The sequence below is a fragment of the Stegostoma tigrinum genome, chromosome 9 (genome assembly GCF_030684315.1).
Source record: "Stegostoma tigrinum isolate sSteTig4 chromosome 9, sSteTig4.hap1, whole genome shotgun sequence".
Classification (NCBI taxonomy): Eukaryota; Metazoa; Chordata; class Chondrichthyes; order Orectolobiformes; family Stegostomatidae; genus Stegostoma; species Stegostoma tigrinum.
The window spans coordinates 13031353-13051759 of NC_081362.1; the positions used below are offsets into that span (position 1 = coordinate 13031353).

Here is a 20407-nt window from a genome sequence, read left to right on the forward strand (position 1 = left end):
TACATTCTAGATCTTATGCATTAAATTTCAATTCCACCTGCTGCCACAGTGCAATTTGAATTAATGCTGCAGTAAACTAGTCTGACCTTCTGGATTACTAGTCCAGAAAATTAACCTTGCACCAGCATCTTTATTTCAACATTTGAAGCATCAAATTTGAGATTATAATTCGTGACTCCAATTTAACACCATTTTGCCTGCAATTTATTTCTCTACAGTTTCTCAAAGTGAAACTGTTAATTGGGTACTGATTGTTACTATTGTTAATTGTTGCAGCTAGAGCATTGCTTTGAGGCTAGAGGCTTGTGCCCATGAAAACTAGGGTTCAGTGCCTAAGTTCATTTCACTGAAAAATGGGCCTCGATAGATTTGGAACATAGAACATAGAACAAAGAACAATACAGTGCAGAACAGGCCCTTCGGCCCTTGATGTTGCGCCAACCTGTGAACTAATCTAAGGCCCTCCCCCTACACTATCCCATCATTATCGATATGCTTATCTAAGGACTGTTTAAATGCCCCTAATGTGGCTGAGTTAACTACACTGGCAGGCAGGGCGTTCCACGCCCTTAACACCCTCTGAGTAAAGAATCTGCCTCTGACATCTGTCTTAAATCTATCACCCCTCAATTTGTAGCTATGCCCCCTTGTACAAGCTGACATCATCATCCACAGAAAAAGACTCTCACTGTCAAATTCACTCTCACATTTGAGCTGCATGCAAAATCTTGACTGAGAGTTAAAAAGTCAATATTTCAACGTGCAGTATTTTGATGTTGTGTTTTGTAACCTATAAGGGTCAGTTGTTAACTTCCTTGAGCTGATATTAAAAGTGCTCACAGCATCAGAATTGAGTCAGCAGTCTTAGTACCTGACTGAACACAGAGTGACTAGTGACAGTTTAAAAATGGGTTACTTATGAACATTCACGTGACTTTGTTACAGGTGGTAGGTCTCTTTAATGTGTACATGGAAGTTCTGGGTAAATATCTGAAATATTATCCCATGATAGTAATAATTTTAAATGATTCTAAGAGCAAGTGAACTGCTTAAGATACTTTGTCAATACACATTGCACCTATCACCTTGCAGTCCCATTCATTAATCCAGTTTGGATAAATGCCTTGGATTTAATATCTGCATCTCAGTGTTAGAAGAGGTGGGCTACAGAAATAATAAGTGTATTTGTGGTAATCTTCCAAAATTCTACAGATTCTGGAACTTCTGCAGATTACAAGTTAGCAAAAACAACCTCACTATTTAATAAGGGAAGCAGACAGAAAACAGTGAACTACAGACCTGTTAGCTTGATGTTAGCAGTAGTGAAGGGGGTCAGTTAGCTCAGTTGGTTGGGTGACTAGTTTGCAATGCAAAGTGATGCCAACAGCACGGACATGAATGCTGCACTAGCTGAGGTTCGCATGAAAGATTTGCTTTGTCAAACTGTCCCCTCAGTTGGGGTGTGATAATCTGAAACCTAGCTGCCTGTACTTTAACTTGCACCAAGTCTTGCTCACTTATCACTGCTCCTCACTGGCTATGTGTTCAGCAGCACCTTCAATTTAAGTTCTCAAGTGTGATTGAATCATTCAATGGCTTTGCATCTCCTTACCTCTCAAATCCTTTAAAATTCTGCCCCTTTTTCACAACTCTGACACCAACAATAACTGCCTGGTCCCCAGCCATTCACAATCTTTCTCAATTTTTGATGTGAAAATAAATGAAATACTTCCAAATTTATGAATCACATAAAGCAAGATAGCAATGGAAGCTGTAAAGAGGATGTAAAGGGGCTCTACAGGGATTTTGACTGGCTGAGTATATGGGCAAGAGCATGGCAGATGGGATATAATGTGGAAAGTGTAAATGTATCCACTTTGAAAATAGAAATGGCAACTATGAGTATTTCTTAAATAGTGAGATGTTGGCAAGCGTTGATGTCCCAACAGACTTGGGTGGCTTGTTCGTAAGTCACTGGAAGTAGCCATGCCTCATACAATCGGGAAAATAAATCCGATATAGACATTTATTGCAAGAGGCTTTGAGTACAGAAGTAAAGAAATCTCACTGCAATTGTATGAAGCTTGATGAGACTGCACCTAGAATATCATGCGCATTTTCGGTCTCCTTATCTAAGGAAATCTATCCCTGCCGGAGTGTGCAATGGGTGTTCACGAGAATGACAGGATTGTCCTATAAAGAGTCTGTGTCTATATTTTCTGGAGTTTGGAAAAACAAGAGGTGATCTCATTTAAACATACAAGGGGTCAAAAGGGTTGGGGCAAGAAAGATATTTCCCCTTGTTTGGGTGGGGTGGAAAATTTCTAAAACCAGGATTGCAATCTCAGAATAATAAGTAGGCCAAACAGAATAAGATAAGGATGAATTTCTTCACAGGGAGGTGAATTTTTGCAATTCTGTACTTCAGAGAGCTGTGGAAGCTCATTCATTGTGTTTATTCAAGATAGAGGTCAATAATTTTTTAAATATTAAAGATATTGAGGGATGTAGTGCAATTAGGTAGCACAGGACAATGGTATTGAGGTAGAAACCCAACCATGATTCAGGTGAAAAGCAAAGGAGACTCAATAAGTTAGATGGATTTCTTTGACTCTTATTTCTTATGTTCCCATAAATTGAACTAGCCATGAGTTGAGCATACACTACTGCCTTGAAGGCATTGAACACAGTCATGACTTAAATATATACAAATGTGTTTTTAAATTTTAGGTAAAATGTATTTATTGTAATTATCAGGCACTGAGTTGATCTTCAAAATTAACATTTTGGGATTTGTAGATAAGTGACCTAAATCCTGTTAACTTGGTAGCTTAAAAATACTTTGATTTTAATTAAATGAAATTTGCTGACAGTCGACACATTCTTTCCAATAGCTATTGCATCATATGATGGGCAACCATCCCAGTTCCAAGTATCTCACTTACTTTTGAGTCATCTGAGTTGGAATTGATGACTGAGTGTTGCTATTGCTAGCATTGCCTAAACATCTCTTCCCTTCTCATGTATAGCCAAAATCACAGGATATATCTCAAAATAAAGCAATGACTAAAGGTATCTATTATTTTCAATAACATGTGCTCCAGTTGTAATAGATGGCCACCTTGCTTGGATTTTTGGCACAGATTGATTCAAATGTTCACCTGTCCTGCACCATCAACAAATGCAAATCCTTGGAGTAAATCTGAGATCAGTTTAGTCAGCCCAGTCATATTTCCTGGAAAAACATTCATATAATGCTTTATTTTCCATCTGAACCCTGGTACATTTTCCCAGTTAGCAGTTAACCTGAACTTATATTTGCTGTTGATTCAATGCGATTACTCATGATGAGATCACTTGGTTGCCATGTTAGGTTGCACCTCAACAGTGACTAAAGAAGCAAATCTTCTGTTTCCTGAAGGTTCTGTTCTCCCCAACACAACAGTGGGGCTAGCAACATCAGACTTTCCTTCTGTCTATAGCTTTACATATTCAAATTCCATTTCCATAGAATCCTACAGTGTCGAAGCAGGTCATTCAACCTTCTGAATCCACACTGACCCTCTACACGGCATTCCACTCATACCCCACCTCCCTCCACCTTCCCACCCTATTCCTTTAAGTCTACATCTCCCATGGCTAATCCACGTAGCCTGCGTATCCCTGGACACTATGGACAATTTAGCATGGCCAATCCCCCTAACCTGCACATCTTTGGACTGCAGGCAGAAACCAGAGAACCTGGAAAAACCCGTGCAGACATGGGGATAAACTTCACACAGATGGCTGCCCGAGGCTGGAATCAAACCCGGGTCCCTGGGCACTGTGGGGCAGGAGTGCTAACCACTGAGCTACCATTGCCGCCCATGTTTCTCCTTGAGTTTAATAGGCAGTATTTCAACCGCTTTTTCATAACCTTGCATATCAACGGGCACACTTCACATTATTTGCTCATCCCCGGGATATTTCACAGAATCTGTGCATAGCACACCAGACTGTCCCATGTTGCATAACTACACTTTAAATACAACTTCAACACCAGGAATCCAAGGTAGTCCGAGCAGTGGCGAGTACTTCTGCCTACAGCAATGGGAGGATAGGATGAGTGGGGTGTCAGTGGGGAATGGTGCATGGTTAATGAATCAAGTTTGAGATGACAACATGATAAAATTCATTAGGCCTTGTAAAGAGAAACCCTCCATGTAACTCTCCATAAATGATACTTAGTCAATTTCTTGTCAGATTCAGCTCTTAAGGACTTCACGCTCAAACTAAAACCTTGTGACATGTTCAATGGTTCAATTATTCTATGTTTGATGATTTGAGTCTGTTGACTCATCTATGCTTGCTTGCTGGGTTAAGCATCCTATGATGTAAGCGACACCCCAGCGCAAACTTACTAGCCAGGGTTTGTGGCTTGAACATCCTGCTCAATAATAATGTGCATTTGTATGGGATCTTCTCATACCATAAAACATTGCAGGGCACTTTATAGAGTCATCTTGAGATAAGATATGACACTGTGATATTGGGAAAAATGAGCAAAAGCTTGGTGAAGGGGCAGTATTTATGGAGATTCATAAAGGACCAAAGTGAGGTAAAAGTTTAAGGAGAGAATTCCAGAGGATGGCATCCAGGAACTTGAAGGTACGAGCACCAGAGGTGGAGTGATTAAAATCTGGGATATTTGAGATGACCGAATTAGAGGAGCGCAAATATTTTGGAGGGTTTTAACTGGAGAAGATTACATTGATAGAAAGGCATGAGGTTCTGCATAAGTGTGTAAACAAGGATGGGAGTTTGAAAACCAAGCCAGTACTTAACGAGCAGTCAATGTAGGTTAGTGAGCTGAAGGATGAAAAGAGAGTGGACTTAATGTAAATAAGGACAGGGGCAACAGTGATTTTAATGGAGAGTTGAATGTAGGAGATTGGTTGAGAGTACATGGAATAGTTGAGTCTGGAGTTAGTAAAATAATGGGTAAGGGTTCAGGTAGTAAGTGAACAAAGGCAAAGTCAATCAGATGACATTACATAGGTGGAAATAAGCAATCTTAATGAACGGGGTCATGATCTGGTTCACGATATGGCCTTGGGGATGAATGCTGCCTGGCTCTTCAGTAAACCAGCATTGCAGTCAACATTTCAGATCAAACTAACAACTTATTAACACTCAATTTGGTTCAATTGCTAAGTATGTGAACTTCTCATCAATTCCTCAAGGTAAAAGCCATATGATAAGTCATGCACATAACATTAGGTTTTGGTTACAAATCACACATTGTTTCAACTTAACACAACATTGGGAATACAAATGTACTCATGTGTTATTGGCTATTTGACAGCTGAGCAGCCAATCATTTTTGGAGAGAGCTGCTCAACAGGATAAGCAACGATGTTTAAATGAACACTTCCACGTGAACTGGAACTTGAGTATGAACAATAGAGGGAGGCAGAGTCTGAAGTTATAAACTGGTTAGTTATTTGTAAGAGTAATTATTTAGATAACTGGCAGTTTCAGCTTTTAACCAGTTTGTTCATCCAATAGTTCAATTCTTTGTGTTTAATAAGATTCACAGCTAACACAACCTCATCTTCATGTGCACCATGATTGCTTAATCACACCTTTCCTGGAATGCAATCTCAAACTTCAGCAATGTCAAGTCAATGAACCTAATCATGATCAGTTTGTTGGGTCTCTGATTCCAATTTCTTTCATTCAAGTAATGCCGTAGAGTTCACTTCCTCTTTCTTTCCTCAATCTCTAAGAAATTGCCAAGAAATTATTAATTTAGCTCTGTCTGTAATTGCTAGTGTGGCCACAATTTAGATTCTAACTTCCGGAAATCTGTCCTTTCAAACACAATGTACTGGGAAAGCCATCTCTTACACATTCTTTGTAAAAAGTTCTCTCTGGAAACTAGAAGAAAAAAGTTTTCTTCTGATTATGATGAAAAGATTGCCACTTTTACCAAGAGAAGAGCTTTACTTCTTAATGACACAAGTGCCAGAAGCACTCATCTCCTTTTGTCCTTCATTTCCAACAAAATCAACATGGGATGACAGGCTAATTCCATTTTTACAATAACCCTTAACTTTTAACAAAGTGACCCCATAGGAACACGAGGGATTGTAACATGCTTACAGCTTAATAACTGCTTCTTCTCTTGACCCAAGCCAGATTGAATGACTTTACAACTTAATTGCTTAAAAGGCAGAATGAAGTGCTCTACTAATTGGCTAGATTATATGGAGTTCATCCTTGGGTAACTTAGAATAACTCCTTGACCAATCTCACTTTACAACCTTTTGGAGGTTTATTTTATGGAGCACTCTTTGTTTGATTCCTCACACACTATGTCCTGGAGAAAACTGTTCAGGAAGGGGGAAAATTCCCAGGACACTCACTTGAGAAGGCAGTTGCACTGCTCAAATTAGGTAGCAGTAGGAGGGTTTGACAGCAATTGAGCTAGGTATGGAGACTTGAAAGGATAGTATTTAAAAGGAGCCTCAGCCTGTGCAATTGTCCAATAGTTTTTATTATTAATTCACAGAGCCATCATTTATTGACCATCCCAAATTATTCAGAGAGCAGTAAAGTGTAAACCACGATGCTGTGCGGTTTGGAGTCACAAACAGGCCAGACGAGGTAAGGATAGTACATTTCCTTGTCTAAAGGGCATTAATGAACCAAATGCAATTTTCTCCCTGATAATCGACAACAGTTTTATGGTCATTATTGAACTCTTAATTTTAAATGCTTTATTGAATTCACATCACACCATCTTCCAAGAAAGGAGAGATAAGAAGGAAAGTGTGGTTGAGTAGATTTGTTAGCACAAGATGGAATGAATACAATAACAAGAAATGATGACTGCTCAGTAAGCATAGAATCCATATGGGTGGAGGTAAGAACCAACAGGGGAAGAAGGTGTTTTTGGAGATAGTCTATTGGCCTCCAAACAGTAGGGCAGTGAATAAGTCATGCGATAATGAGAGCATGTTAAAAATGTTAATATATTAATCATGGGTGACTTCAACCTTCATGTAGATTGGGAAAATCAAATTAGCAGAGGTAGCCCTGAGGTCAAATTCATAGAGTGTATTTGGGACAGTTTCCAAATACATTGTGGATTCAAACAAGGATCAGGATATTTTTGATCTGGTAATGTGCAATGAAGTGGGTTTAATAAACAATCTTCAAATAAAAGATCCCCTCGGAAACAGCAAGCATGACATGGTCAAAATTGGCATTCTGTTTGAGAGTGAGAAAATTGGGTTCGAAATAACTGTGCTAAACTTAGTTAAGGATAATTATTTAAAAATGAACGCAGAGTTGGCTGAAGTGGACTGGAAAATAGGTAGCTAAAAGGCCATTAATGATCAATGGCAAACATTTCAGAAAGTGCTTCATGACCCACAGCGAAGATATGTCTCGGTGAAGAAGAATGATTCCAGGAAGCAGATAAACAACCGTGGTGAATTAGTAAAGTTAAAGGTACTGTGAAATTGGAGGAAAACATATAATATGACAAAAATTAGTCAGAGAATTGAGAAAGTTTCAAAAACTAACAGAAGGAAAATATAAACTGTGAGGGCAAACTAGCAAGTAATAATGAATAGTATAGTTTCTTTAAAATTTATGAAACGGATGTGAAAGTTGAAAGTGAATATAGGTCTCTTAGAGAATGAAACTGAACAATTGATAATGAGGATCTAGGAAATGGCAGGGTTCTAGAATAAACGTTTTGCATCAGTCTTCACAGTAGGAGACACTAATATCATTCCAAAAATAGCAAATCAATGGGCAAAAGTCAGGAGGAAACAAATATAATAATGACCTCGAGAGAAACTCATGGGCTAAAGAACGAGATGTCCTTGAACCTGATGAGTTGCATCCTAGTATGTTACGGGAAATAGTTACAGAGATAGTGGATGTAACTAGTAGTAGTAATTTTCCAAGAATTAGATTCCAGAAAAATTCCAGAAGATTAGAAAACTACCAATACAATACGCTCACTCAAAAAAGAGTGGATGAAAAAATGAATAAGTATAAGCCATTTTGCATAATACCTGTCATTCAAAAAGTCTGTAGTCAATTGGAAAGGAATTAATAGCAGAGCATTTAGAAATGCACAACATGATTAGGCAGAATCAGCCTGGCTTCATGAAGGATAAATCATTCCTGACAAATTTATTTGAATTTTTTAGGGAGATAACAATTAGGAGACATTTGGGGCAATTGGATGTAATTTGTTTGGCTTTCCAAAAAGCATTCAATAAAGTATGGCATGTAAGTTTACTTAATAAAATAAAATCCTGTTGTATTGGGGGCAGTATATTACCATGGATGGAGGATTGGCAGACCAATAGAAAATAGAGAGTTGGGATATAGGGACATTTTCAGGGTCATGAAATTTAACTACAGGGATCAGTGCTGGGGTCACAATTATTTGTATTAAGTATCAATGGCTTGGATGACAGATCATTATTAACCCATCTTTTAATTCTAGGTTATTCCAGGAGCTAAAATTTCACCACCTTCCATGGGAGGATTCAAACCCATATGAGCATTGCCTGGAAGTCAGGGTTACCAGTCCATTTACTACTGCACCACTACCTCTCCTAAACATGAACCCAGAACATCTTGCTAAGGAGTACACTGCCAATTGAGCCATAAGCCCTCCGGGGGACACTATTCCTACATAATCTAAAATGCTGAGCTGTTGTGATATCTCTCAGCTCTCTCTGTTCCATTGAGAATGTGCCTATTTGATCAAATCTCTCCATCCCCTCAACTTTCCTCCCTTTATTTGCTATCCACTTTTGCACAGTGACCAGAACCGCACACAGTATTCTAAGAGCAGATGAACCCATGATTTGTAAAGTAGCAGGATTGCCTGACTAATTTGGCTCTATATTGGCCCATTACTGAGTCTTGACATGTTCATTGATAGTCACTGCCTCTTGAACTTAGCTGTGATAGCTTCAATTTATTGTCATCCCTCTCTAACAATTTTCTTACTATTTAAGTGGTGGTCGCTTGCTGAATTTTGTTGATCTGTGAAGCACTCAGCAAATGAAAATTTAAAGTAGAGAAATGCAGTGTATTGATTCATTTCCAAAATCATTAAATCTTGAATCATTTTGCTCCACTTTTATAGTCTACCTCCTTTAATCATTTTATCTCAACTGCAAATTTAGGAACTGACAGCAAACTTGTGATCAAGCTTGAGATTCCACTAGTCCCTTCTAATTGACAATCACTGAGCTGTATCCCTTTCGATTCTGTTGGTCAGACAATTATATAGACAATACAAAAATATTTCCACTGATCCCCACTCTCATTACTTTCCTTATCTAAGGACAGCACATTTGATGCCTTGCTCCTTTCTCAAATCTTCTGAAAATTAAACTTGCATGGCTTCTCCATCATAAACCTATTTGAGCATAGTCCTGTTTCTCTTCTGGTGCTCCATAGTATTATCTGTAACTGGGGTTTTGATAACTTTGCCTAAAAAGACATGAAACACAATGGCCTGTGCTTTTCAAAGTCAATAATAATCCTAAACAAGAGTCATGCCTGACTTGAAACCTCAACTCTGTTTTGCTGTCCACAGATAATGGCAGACCTGCTGAGTTTTTCCAGTACTTTCTGTTTTTGCTTTAATGTTCTGGGCCACTTTGAGAAATGGCATCTGGCTTGCCCTAGGCCCAGCAGCTTGCTAATATTAGGTAACTGAAGGAAAACTTGTGCAAAGTTCCTCCTCCAAGTTCCTGTTTCATTCATTCCATAAAAATCCTCGAATGGATCTTATCTGGCCCCTGAGATCTATTTACTTTAGATTTGTGCAGCTGTGCAATAGACATGATGCTGGTGGTGTGAATGGTGAGAACAAGTCATCTTTGATACACGTTTTTCTTTCAAAATCTGATAACACCCCTGTCTCCTCCTTGGTTAAAAAACTGAGGCAGAACACTCTATATAGCCTTTTTGCAGCATCAGTTGCTGGCTCTTTATTCAACCCAACTCCCAGTGTGCTACTCAACCTTAAATTTTCTTTTGCTCTTTGCATGTTCAGGCAATAGCATTATGATCCTTGATGAACACAGCAGGCCAAGCAGCATCTTAGGAGCACAAAAGCTGACATTTCGGGCCTAGACCCTCCATCCTTTTTTTTATTTTGTAGTTCAATTTATTTTGGACTGTTAATGATGTACTTGAATAACTTTCACTTGTGGTCTGACATTCACAGAGTGTAAACATCAAAGGGAACTGCAACTGTTGTCCTTCAAGAAGAGAAGTTTGGTAGGAGATTTCATTGAGGTGTTCAAAATAACAAGGGTCATGACAGAATCAATAGACAAGATCTGTTCACATTAACAGAAGGGCTGAGACTGAGAAGACATTTAATTAAAGTACTTTGCAAAAAATTGATGCAGCATGTGGTTAGATTCTGGAAAGGACTGCCTGAGCATGTGTTGGAGCCAGATTCACTGTGACTTTCGAAAGAGAATTCATCAACAGCTGAAAAATAATTGCAGGTCTAAGTGGAAAGGTACCAGGTGAGTTGCCCTTGCAGAGAATCAGCATGGGCTGAATGGCCTCCTTCTGCATTGCAACTAATCCATGGTTTCAATCATTTCTAATATACCTGTTTGAATCTGTTATAGCATAACTCCAGGGTAGCTGTGACTTAAACTCAGACCTTCTAACCTACAGGCAGGTACACTGCCATTGAACCACATAAGCTCCACGATCCATGGTTTTATGTTTCAATTTGTAGAGAGAAAATTCATTGAAGGAGCCAATGAAAAGTCAATTAAATGAGTTCTTAGAGAGAAATGATCAGAGATTAATTAGTTGGCAGAGGGGAATTAATTTGTTAATTGTCATCCCGAGAGTAAGCTTTTATGACACAACGTTAGCGGTCCTGCTTCTGGACCATAATGTCCAGGTTCAAATCCCATCTGCTCTGGAGTTGTGTCATGACATATTCACATGAATTAAAGATGTCTGACATTCAACCCTGGGTGAAAAGACAATGTGTAACTGAAACAAGCAGAGAAAATGCTAGAATTTAGTTATTAGTTCAGGAAGTCCTTGGGGGAAAGAAAAACAGTTTTGGGTCGACAAATTTTCACCAATACTAGGTGGGAATGAGTTTTATCAAGGCATAATGAATTTCTTTGGCCTAATAGCCTCTTTAGATTTGTAAGAATATTTTTAGTAACCTCTATAATCAACTATAGATAACAACGTGTGAAGCTGGATGAACACAGCAGGCCAAGCAGCATCTTAGGAGCACAAGAGTTGATGTTTCGGGCTGAGACCCTTCATCAGAGAAGGGGATGGGGAGAGGGTTCTGAAATAAATAGGGAAAGAGCGGGAGGCCGACCGAAGATTGATAGAGGAAAAAATAGGTGGAGACGAGAGTATAGGTGGGGAGATAGGGAGGGGATAGGTCAGCCTGGGGAGGACGGACAGGTCAAGGAGGCAGGATGAGGTTAGTAGGTAGGAAATCGAGGTGCAGCTTGGGGTGAGAGGAGGGGATAGGTGAGAGGAAGAACTGTTTAGGGAGGCGGGGACGAGCTGGGCTGGTTTTGGGATGCAGTGGGGCAAGGGGAGATTTTGAAGCTTGTGAAGTCCACACTGATATCACTGGGCTGCAGGGTTCCCAAGTGGAATATGAGTTGCTGTTCCTGCAACCTTCGGGTGGCATCATTGTGGGACTGCAGGAGGCCCAGGAAATACATGTCGTCTAAGGAATGGGAGGGAGAGTTAAAATGGTTCACGACTGGGAGGTGCAGTTGTTTATTGTGAACCGAGTGGAGGTCTTCTGCAAAGCAGTCTCCAAGCCTCTGCTTGGTTTCCCCAATGTAGAGGAAGCCACAGCAGGTACAGTGGATACAGTATGCCACATTGGCAGATGTGCAGGTGAACATCTGCTTGATATGGAAAGTCATCTTGGGGCCTGGGACGGGGGTGAGGGAGGAGGTGTGGGGACAAGGATGAAGGGCTGAGGCCCAAAACATCAGCTTTTGTGCTCCTAAGATGCTGCTTGGCCTGCTGTGTTCATCCAGCTTCACACTTTATCTCGGATTCTCCAGCATCTGCAGTTCCCATTATCTCTGAGCGTTATGATCCTTAATGGGTTTCCCAGTTAATGCAGAAATGAAGAGATAACACAGTGTGGAGCTGGAGGAGCACAGCAGGGCAAGCAGCGTCAGAGGACGAAGAAAGTTGATGTTTCGGACGGGACCCTTCTTCAGGAAAGAAAAATTCTTCATTTCTGAAGAAGGGTCCCGACCCAAAACATCAACTTTCCTGCCCCTCTGATGTTGCCTTGCCTGCTGTGCTCCTCCAGCTCCGAAGTGCGTTATCTCTGACTCTAGTATCATCAGTTCTTACTATCTCTGACAGAAATGAAGAGATTGTTTTTCTCCAAGTCAAAAATCTTCAGAATTCTCTTTCCCATAGAACAATGAAGGTTATCGAATTTATAAGGTAGGAGTAGCTACATTTCTTAATGAATGAGGAGTGAATGGGGCCTGCACATATGGAGGTGGGGCCATCAACAATCATGTTGTAAAGCACAGCAGGCATGACAGGCCGAGTGGCCTGCTCTGGATATGTTCATATGTATGCTTATGTCTTGTGTTGAAAATCTTTCTTTGTCATGCAAGTGCTGTTTTGATAATTCTGGCTGCCTTTACAGCATTCTGTTTGCCTCATTTCTGAGCTATTTTCTTTCATGGCCTAAAATACTGTTTCATTCTTATCGCAGTTGTTCTTCAATATGTTTGAGGCAGGAGTGCCTAATTTTTTTTATTGATCTGTATGTGGCTATGTTAGCTTGACAACACCACTCCATTGTATAGGTACTCTTTGATACTTCTCAGGCATTCATCTGGTCAGTAAGATTCAGAGTAGTCATAAGTTGTCTGGTGAGCTCATAGTGAAGGTTGCTCATTTCAGGTGGTTGGATGGCTAGTGTGTAATGCAAAGTAATGCCAACAGTGTGGATTCACCTACCCCCATCTTACTGAGGTTGCCATGACAGTGTCTCCTTCACAATCTCTCCCCTCACCTGAAGAGTGGTGGCCCTCAGTTTAAGTCACCACCAGCTGCTCCTCTGTGATGAGAGAGCAGTCCTAAGGTCTGGTAAGACCATGATGACTTTAGTTTTTTGATGAGATCTCCTCATCTTCATTTGTTTCATAAGAATGTTTCTTTACCCTTATCCATGTGATATTTCAAACAACTTAAGATGCTTAATTTTTATTTTAATGGGATGTGGGTCCTCAGTAGCCAGGCCAAAAATTATTGCCCATCCCCGATTGCCTCAGAGGAGATGGAGATGAGATGCCTTCTTGACCTGGTGCAGCCCTTGGGGCTTAGAAAGACCCATAGTGCTGTTAGGAAGGGAGTTCCAGGATTTTGGCTCAGCAACACTGAAGGTACAGCAATATAGTTCCCAGTCAGGATGATCTGTATCGTGGTTGAAAACTTGCAGATGATAGTGTTCCCAAGCAACTGTTACTGTTTTCCTTCTAAATGATAGAGTTTTCAGGTTTGAAAGGTGCTGTAGAATCACAAAATCCTGACAGTGTGGAAGCAAGTCATTTGTCCCATCGAGCCTATACTTGTCATCTGAACAACATCCCACCCAGACCCACTCCCCTACCTGTAACCCTGCATTTTCTCATGGCTAATCCACATAACCTTCACATCTTTGGATGTGGAAGGAAAGCCACATAGACGCCGGGAGGATGTGCAAGCTCCACGCAGACAGCCACCCGAGGGTGAAATCGGACCCAAGTCCCTGGCGCAGGGAGGCAGTAGTGCTAACCATTGAGGCACAGTGCTGCTGGCCGGTAGAACCTTGGTGACCTCCCACACTGCATCTTGTGGATGGTATTCATTGCTGCTACTCTGCAGTGGTGGTCAGGTTTATATATGTTGGAGCTGCTGATAGGGTTGGAAAAATAACCAGGTTGCTTCATCTTGGAGGGCATCAAACCTCTTGACCGTAGTTGGAGCTGCATTCATCTAGTCATTTTGAGAGTCAACTAGTCTATGGATTGTAAATGGTACACAGGCTTTTGCTGCAATATTTCTATCCTCTAACCTGTTCTAGTATATGTCTCATCCATTTCAGTTTCTGATCAATGGTAACTCCAAGGAGGTAATTGTGGAATTCAGCAACTGTATTTCCATTCAATGACTGCAGGGTGATGGTTAGATTCATGGGATGTGGATATTACCTGCTGGGGCAGCATTTGTTATTCATTCCTAGTTCCCCTTGAGAAGGTGATGCTGAACTTCCTTCTGTAACTGCAGCAGTCCTCTTGATGTAGGTAGACACGAGAGGGAGTTCCAAGATTTTGACCCAGTGACACTGAAGGAATGACAATGTATATCCATAACAGGATGGTGGCTTGAGGGGACCTTGCAGGTGGTGGTGTTCCCATGTATCTACTGCCCTTGTCCTTCTAGATGGTAGCAGCCATGGGTTTGGGAGGTGCTGGCTAAGGAGCCATTTTCACTGCAACTTATAGATAGTACACGCTGCTGCTACTGAGTGTTGGTGGTGGAGGGAGTGGATGTTTTACTCATCTGTATAATAGTCTTGTAATGCAAAGAGGTTGCCTGATTTCCGTTTGTGTATTGTTTGATCATTACCCTATCAGTAAATGATCTTTAATCAACAATTTGAGGATTATTTTTCACATTGCATTCTTAAAGTTGAAATTTGCCCTCATTCAGAGCATGATATAATATGATTTCACTTACCATCAGGCAAATATTCAGGCCTTGCACAATCATGAAGATTAATCCTAGTTTTAATGATGAGTTTTCATATATTTATATCTTTGAGGCTGTGTCTATTATCTTATTGTCCATAGTCCGCATTGTCATCTTGTCCATAGTATATATTGTCCACTGTCACAAATGAGGTGAGTCACTGAGATGGTTTCAGAAAATCCAAAAAAGCTGGATTTGGTCCCCAGTGCCACTATTACATTTTTGTCAACATTTTAAAGCACAGCAATTATTAATGTAAAATTCTCCAAATAGCACAACAGCTTATAGCACAGTGATTAAAATGAGGTCAGCCAAGTCAACTTCATAGAATATGAGTTCCTGATTGAGGCTGTTAATCTGGTCCAACCAAGGACACCTGGCTGACACATATAAGCAAGAGCATCAGCCATCCTGCTCACTCTGAGAGCTAGCTCTGAGGGAGCTGGATTAATGTCACGGACTCCCCTTATGTAAATAAAGGGTGATTTGGTGACAGGATATCGGCGTTTGTGGAGTTTTTCCGTGGCAACGAGAGAAAAGCATGCTCCTGAAGAAATTCGCTCACAGCAGTTGTCTTTGAGATGGTGTACGCATACCTTTATGGACATATATTTGTAATACTAACAGACCACAAACCCTTGCTACGTCTTTTTAAAGAGATTAAGGCAGTGCCACCCATAGCTTCAGGCCGAATGCTGCAGTGGGCTCTAATATTGAGGGCGTTGCAAGTTGGAACACAGTCCAGGAAGCCAAGTAGCAAATGTAGATGCATTGAGCCACCTCCTTCTGGCAGATATACCATCAGTGATACACTACTGGAAGAGTCCATAACAGTTTTAAATTTTCTGGATACTCTTCCAGTCACAGCTGACAATATGAGATTTTGGATGTAGAATGATCTGGTCCTAACAAAACTGAAACAGCTGGTGATAATGGAGGATACCACGGGCCATTACAAACAGAATTGAAACCTTTTTAAATCCAGAGGGACCAGATTGCAGTAGAGGATGGCATATTATTATGGGGGTGGGGCAAGAGTGATTGTCCCAAGCGAAGATCGCTGCCAGATACTGGCTGATTTCCACCAGGGGTTTCCAAAATGAAGGCATTACAGCTGGTGGCCAGGATTGGATGCAGACATAGTTGTGTTGTTGTTGGGCAGTGCCCAAAGTGCCAACAAGGATAAAAATCACTGCCAGCAATTCCCCCACATTTGTGGGAATGGCTGGGTTAGCCTTGGACTTGGCTACACATTGACCTTGCAGGCCCTTTCATGGGCTCAGTGCACTTAGTCATCGTGGACACCCAGTCAAAGTGGCTGGACCTGCATAGTGTTCATTTGTCAAATTTGTGGACGAAGATAGAAAAGCTGTGAGCATCTTTTGCGATACACAGACTCCCAAGAGTGTTGGTCACAGATAATGGGCCATCATTTGCCAACAGGGAAATTGAGTATTTCCTAAAGTCAAATGATAGTCATCACATAAGGGCGGCTCCATGCCATCTATCATCCAAAGAGCTGTTGAAACTTTGAAGGCAGGCTTAAAGAGAGCCATTAGCTTCACTAGCTACCAAACTTTCCTAACTCCGATTTGACTATCAGGCCATCCCTTATGAACCTACAGGCATAGATCCAGCAGAATTGCTGATGGGGAGAAGACTCCAGACCAAGTTAAATTTGGACCTGGGTGTGTGGTGAAATGACATCAGAACACCAATGCTAGACACAAGATTCTGCTAAGTCAGGGAGACGGTTTACTCCAGGCGATGAAGTTTGGTGTAGGAACTACAGGAATAATTCTGCAAGGGTAAGAAGCATGGTCGACACCCTCAGGTCCCATGACGTATAAAGTTCAGGCAGTACAACAGTCTTGAACAAAGACAAGGATCATATGAAAGCTGCGAACTCACAGATGATGTGGGAGCAAAACGTGCCCGGCTCTTTAACAGCTTTTCTGACATACTGTGACCTGTGGATCGAGGAGTTCAAGATAGCTTAGAATCTGAGATGGACATCGCAGGTGTCACCACCTCGATGTCTTTGCCGCCAGATGAAGGGAATGAATTTATTCTGAGATGCTCTGGGTGTTAGAGGCAAGCTACTGTGTGTTACATGCCATCCATATCAGAGGCAGAGTTGGAGAAACCTGACCTGGTGCTGGAACGCTCCAGGCAGAGCTGCAAATAAATAAACCGGCCTATGCCCTCAAACTCAGAGAAGGAGGGATGTAATGATTGTAATGAAGTCAGGTAGGTGGGCCTCATAGAACATGAGTTCCCTGATTGTGGATGTTAACCTGGTCTAATCACGGAGCCCTGGCTGACAGGCAAGAACAGGAGTATCAGAGGTTCTGTTCACTCTGACAGCTGGTTGTGAGGAAGCTGGATCAGTATAAAGGACTCTCCACGTATAAATAAAGGGCAGCTTCAGGACAGGATACCAACCTCTGTGCAGTTATTTCAGCTGGTACCTGAGATCTCAACTTTCACTATGAGAGGGTAGAAGATCCATTGAATAACTTGGGAAAGATCGAATTATAAAGGGGTTTGGGGCTATTGGTGGATGAGAGCATGGATGGGGAGCAATAGGCTGATCTTTATCTATCAGGCATTACTGACCATGTTACCAAGTCAGTTTTCCCTTTTGAAACGTAATATGCCTCCAGGCTATCATGAAATTAAATTGTTTTATTCCATATTTTTGCCGTAAAATCTCATGACGAAAAACAGGCAAGAATCAACTTTGATTAATAAATACTACTGTATGCTGAACAAAGTCTTTTTCATCTGATTTTATTCCCCATGAGAAGCTTTTCAGGCGATTCTTTCACAACAGCAATGTTCTAACATCTCCCATGAAAAGCAGTATCCCTTTCTTTCAAGTGTAAAGAAGTTGAAGGTTTCTTGTTGGTGCAGTGCTCCCTCTGTCCAGCAGATGGCAATGGTGGACCATGTCTGTGGACTCTTCCAAACACACATCATAGAGTTCCTCAACACTGAGAAAGGGCCTTTGGCCTACTGAGTCTGTGTCATCAAAAACAATCACCTTGCTATTCTAACCCCATTTTTCAGCACTTGCAAGTAAAAATACCTTTTAAATGTTATAAGCATTTCTGGCTCTACCACCCTTACAGGCAGTGAGTTCCAGATTCCCACCATCCCCTGAATAACAAGGTCTTTCTTCACATCTCCCCCAAACCTCCTGCCCCTCACCTTAAATCTATGCCCCTGATCATTGATCCCTCCATCAAAAGGAAAAGTTCCTTCCTGTCTATCCCATCTAAGTTCCTCATAATTATATATATGTGGTTGACTCTTAACCAACCTTTGGGTAATTAGGGCCATGAATGCCAGCCATAAGTCATGAGTACTGATTAAGAACTAAATGAGGTCATGGGACTTCAGATTCAGAATCTGCTCCTGGTCTGTCAACACCATCCAAAGGTTGTATATTCTTAAGGGACACAGATTCTGATGAAACTCCAACAGCTCAGGCAGGTCCCTGTGGACCGAAACAAAATCAATGCTTCAGCTCATTGAGCCTTCATCAAAGGGGTTTAGCTTATCCAAGATCATCAAGTTGGATTGTTGACTCTGTTTCCCTCCAGGGGCATTGCTTGACCTGCTGGCTTTATTTGCAGCAGCCTTTGTTTTTGTTTGAGATTTCCAGTGTTCATAGCAGAGTCATAGATTCGTACAGCACAGAAACAGACCCTTTGGTCCATCCAGTCCATACCGAGCATAATCCCAAACTGAACTAGTCCCACCTGCCTGCGCTTGGCCCATATCCCTCCAAACATTTCTTATTCATGTACTTATCTAATTGTCTTTTAAATGTTGTAATTGCACACCCGCAATTCACCACTTCCTCTGAAAGCTCGTTTCACACGCAAACCATTCTCTTTGTAAAAGAATTGACCCTCATGTCTTTTTCAAATCTTTCTCATCTCACCTTAAAAATATTTTGCCATTCTTGAAATCCCCAGCCCTAGGGAAAAGATACCTGCCACCACCTTACCTACACACCTCACACTTTTATAAACATTTATAAGGTCACATTTCAAACTCCTAAGGTCCAGTGGAAAAGAGCCCAGCCTGTCCAGCTTCTCATTATAACTCAAGCCCTCCATTCCTGACAACATCCTGGTAAATCTCTTCTGAAACCTCTCCAGCTGAATAATATTTCATGTTAGCCTCAGTTCGGGAGTTTGTTTCTCGAATAGAAAGCATCATTCCTCTACAGTGTCACACTTGTCTATGGAGACTTAATTTGAAGGGAAAAAATGCCTTTATTAAGTAACAAAATCACTAGAATTATGTTTATATGTGACAATTAATATTGAAAAAATAGTCACAACGAAACAGCCTTACAAAGGCTACAAACAAAAAGCAGATGAACTGAGAATGTAAACAGAAATAGATAAGTACAATCTGGTAGCCATCACAGAGGTGTGGCTGCAGAGTGACATGTACTGGGACCTGAATATTGAAGAATACATTTAGGAAGGATAGAAAACTCAGAAAGTGTGGAGGGGTGGCTCTGCTAGTTAACGATGATATTAGCACGATAGAGAGGGATTCCAGAAAAACAGGATGCAAAAGTAGTTGGAGTGGAGGTGAGAAATTACTGAAGGCAGGAAGTCACTTGTCTGAGTGGCATACAAGCCCCTTTAACGGTAGCCACGTGGTAGGGTGGGATTTAAAAGAAGAAATAATGAGAGTTTGTCAGAACAATACTTTGATAAACAAGGATGATTTGAACAGATATACACCGTGGAAAAATCAAATTGGGAAAGGTAGCCGAGTTGTAGAGTCCATGGAATGTTTTTCAATCAATGAGGGAGCTGAAGTTATGCTTCCTAATTTTGTTGATGAGGCAAAACAGTGTTGGAAATTAAGTTGTGAAGAGGATGTAAGATATGTATATAGGTTAAGTGAGTAGCTAAAGATCTCACCAATGGAGGATGTAGGAATGTCAGCATAGAAAATGTGAAATTGCCATTTTTGCAGGAAGAATAAGAAAGAAGCATCTGTATAAATAGTGAAAGATTAAAGAACCTCTGAGTCACAGAGGGGTTTGATCTGCTTTGACATAAGTTCTAAAAGGTGATTATCAGATAGGCCAAGTAATTCGAAAAGCTAATAGAATGTTACTGTTTATTGCAAGGGGAATTTGATGCAGAAGTGGAAATGTTGTGTTTCAGATATATTGGGCATTGATGAGACCACATCAGGAGTACTTTGTGCAGTATTAGTTGTCTTATTTAAGGCAGGTTATGAATATATTGCAAGGAATATTTATCAAACTAATACCTGGAATGGGCAGGTTGGCTTGTAATGAAAGGTATATCTGGCTAGGCTTGTATCTGCTGGTGTTTAGAAGAGTATTAGAAAATTTGAAAGTAACATTTATGATCCCAAGGTATCTTGATAGGGTGGATGTGGAAAAGATGTTTGCTGTTCTGTGAGAATTTGGAACTAGGCACTAGTGTTTAAGAATTAAGTTTAATAATTGTGGAGAATTATTTTCACACAAAGGAATTCTCTTCCTCAAAAGGTGGTAGAAGGAGAATCTTTAAATATTTTTAAGGTAGAGGTA

General features: G+C 40.8%; 1 long non-coding RNA gene across 2 annotated transcripts in view; it reads left to right on the top strand.

Annotated features, from left to right (window-relative positions):
* LOC125454644 (uncharacterized) overlaps positions 1 to 9032 on the top strand; it is a 64067-nt gene extending 55035 nt beyond the window's left edge. For both annotated transcript variants that reach the window (XR_007248064.2, XR_007248065.2), the window contains exons 5-6: positions 6554 to 6648; positions 8513 to 9032. This is a non-coding gene — a long non-coding RNA (uncharacterized LOC125454644). The remainder of the gene's footprint in view (positions 1 to 6553; positions 6649 to 8512) is intronic.
* The last annotated feature ends 11375 nt before the right edge of the window (positions 9033 to 20407 follow it).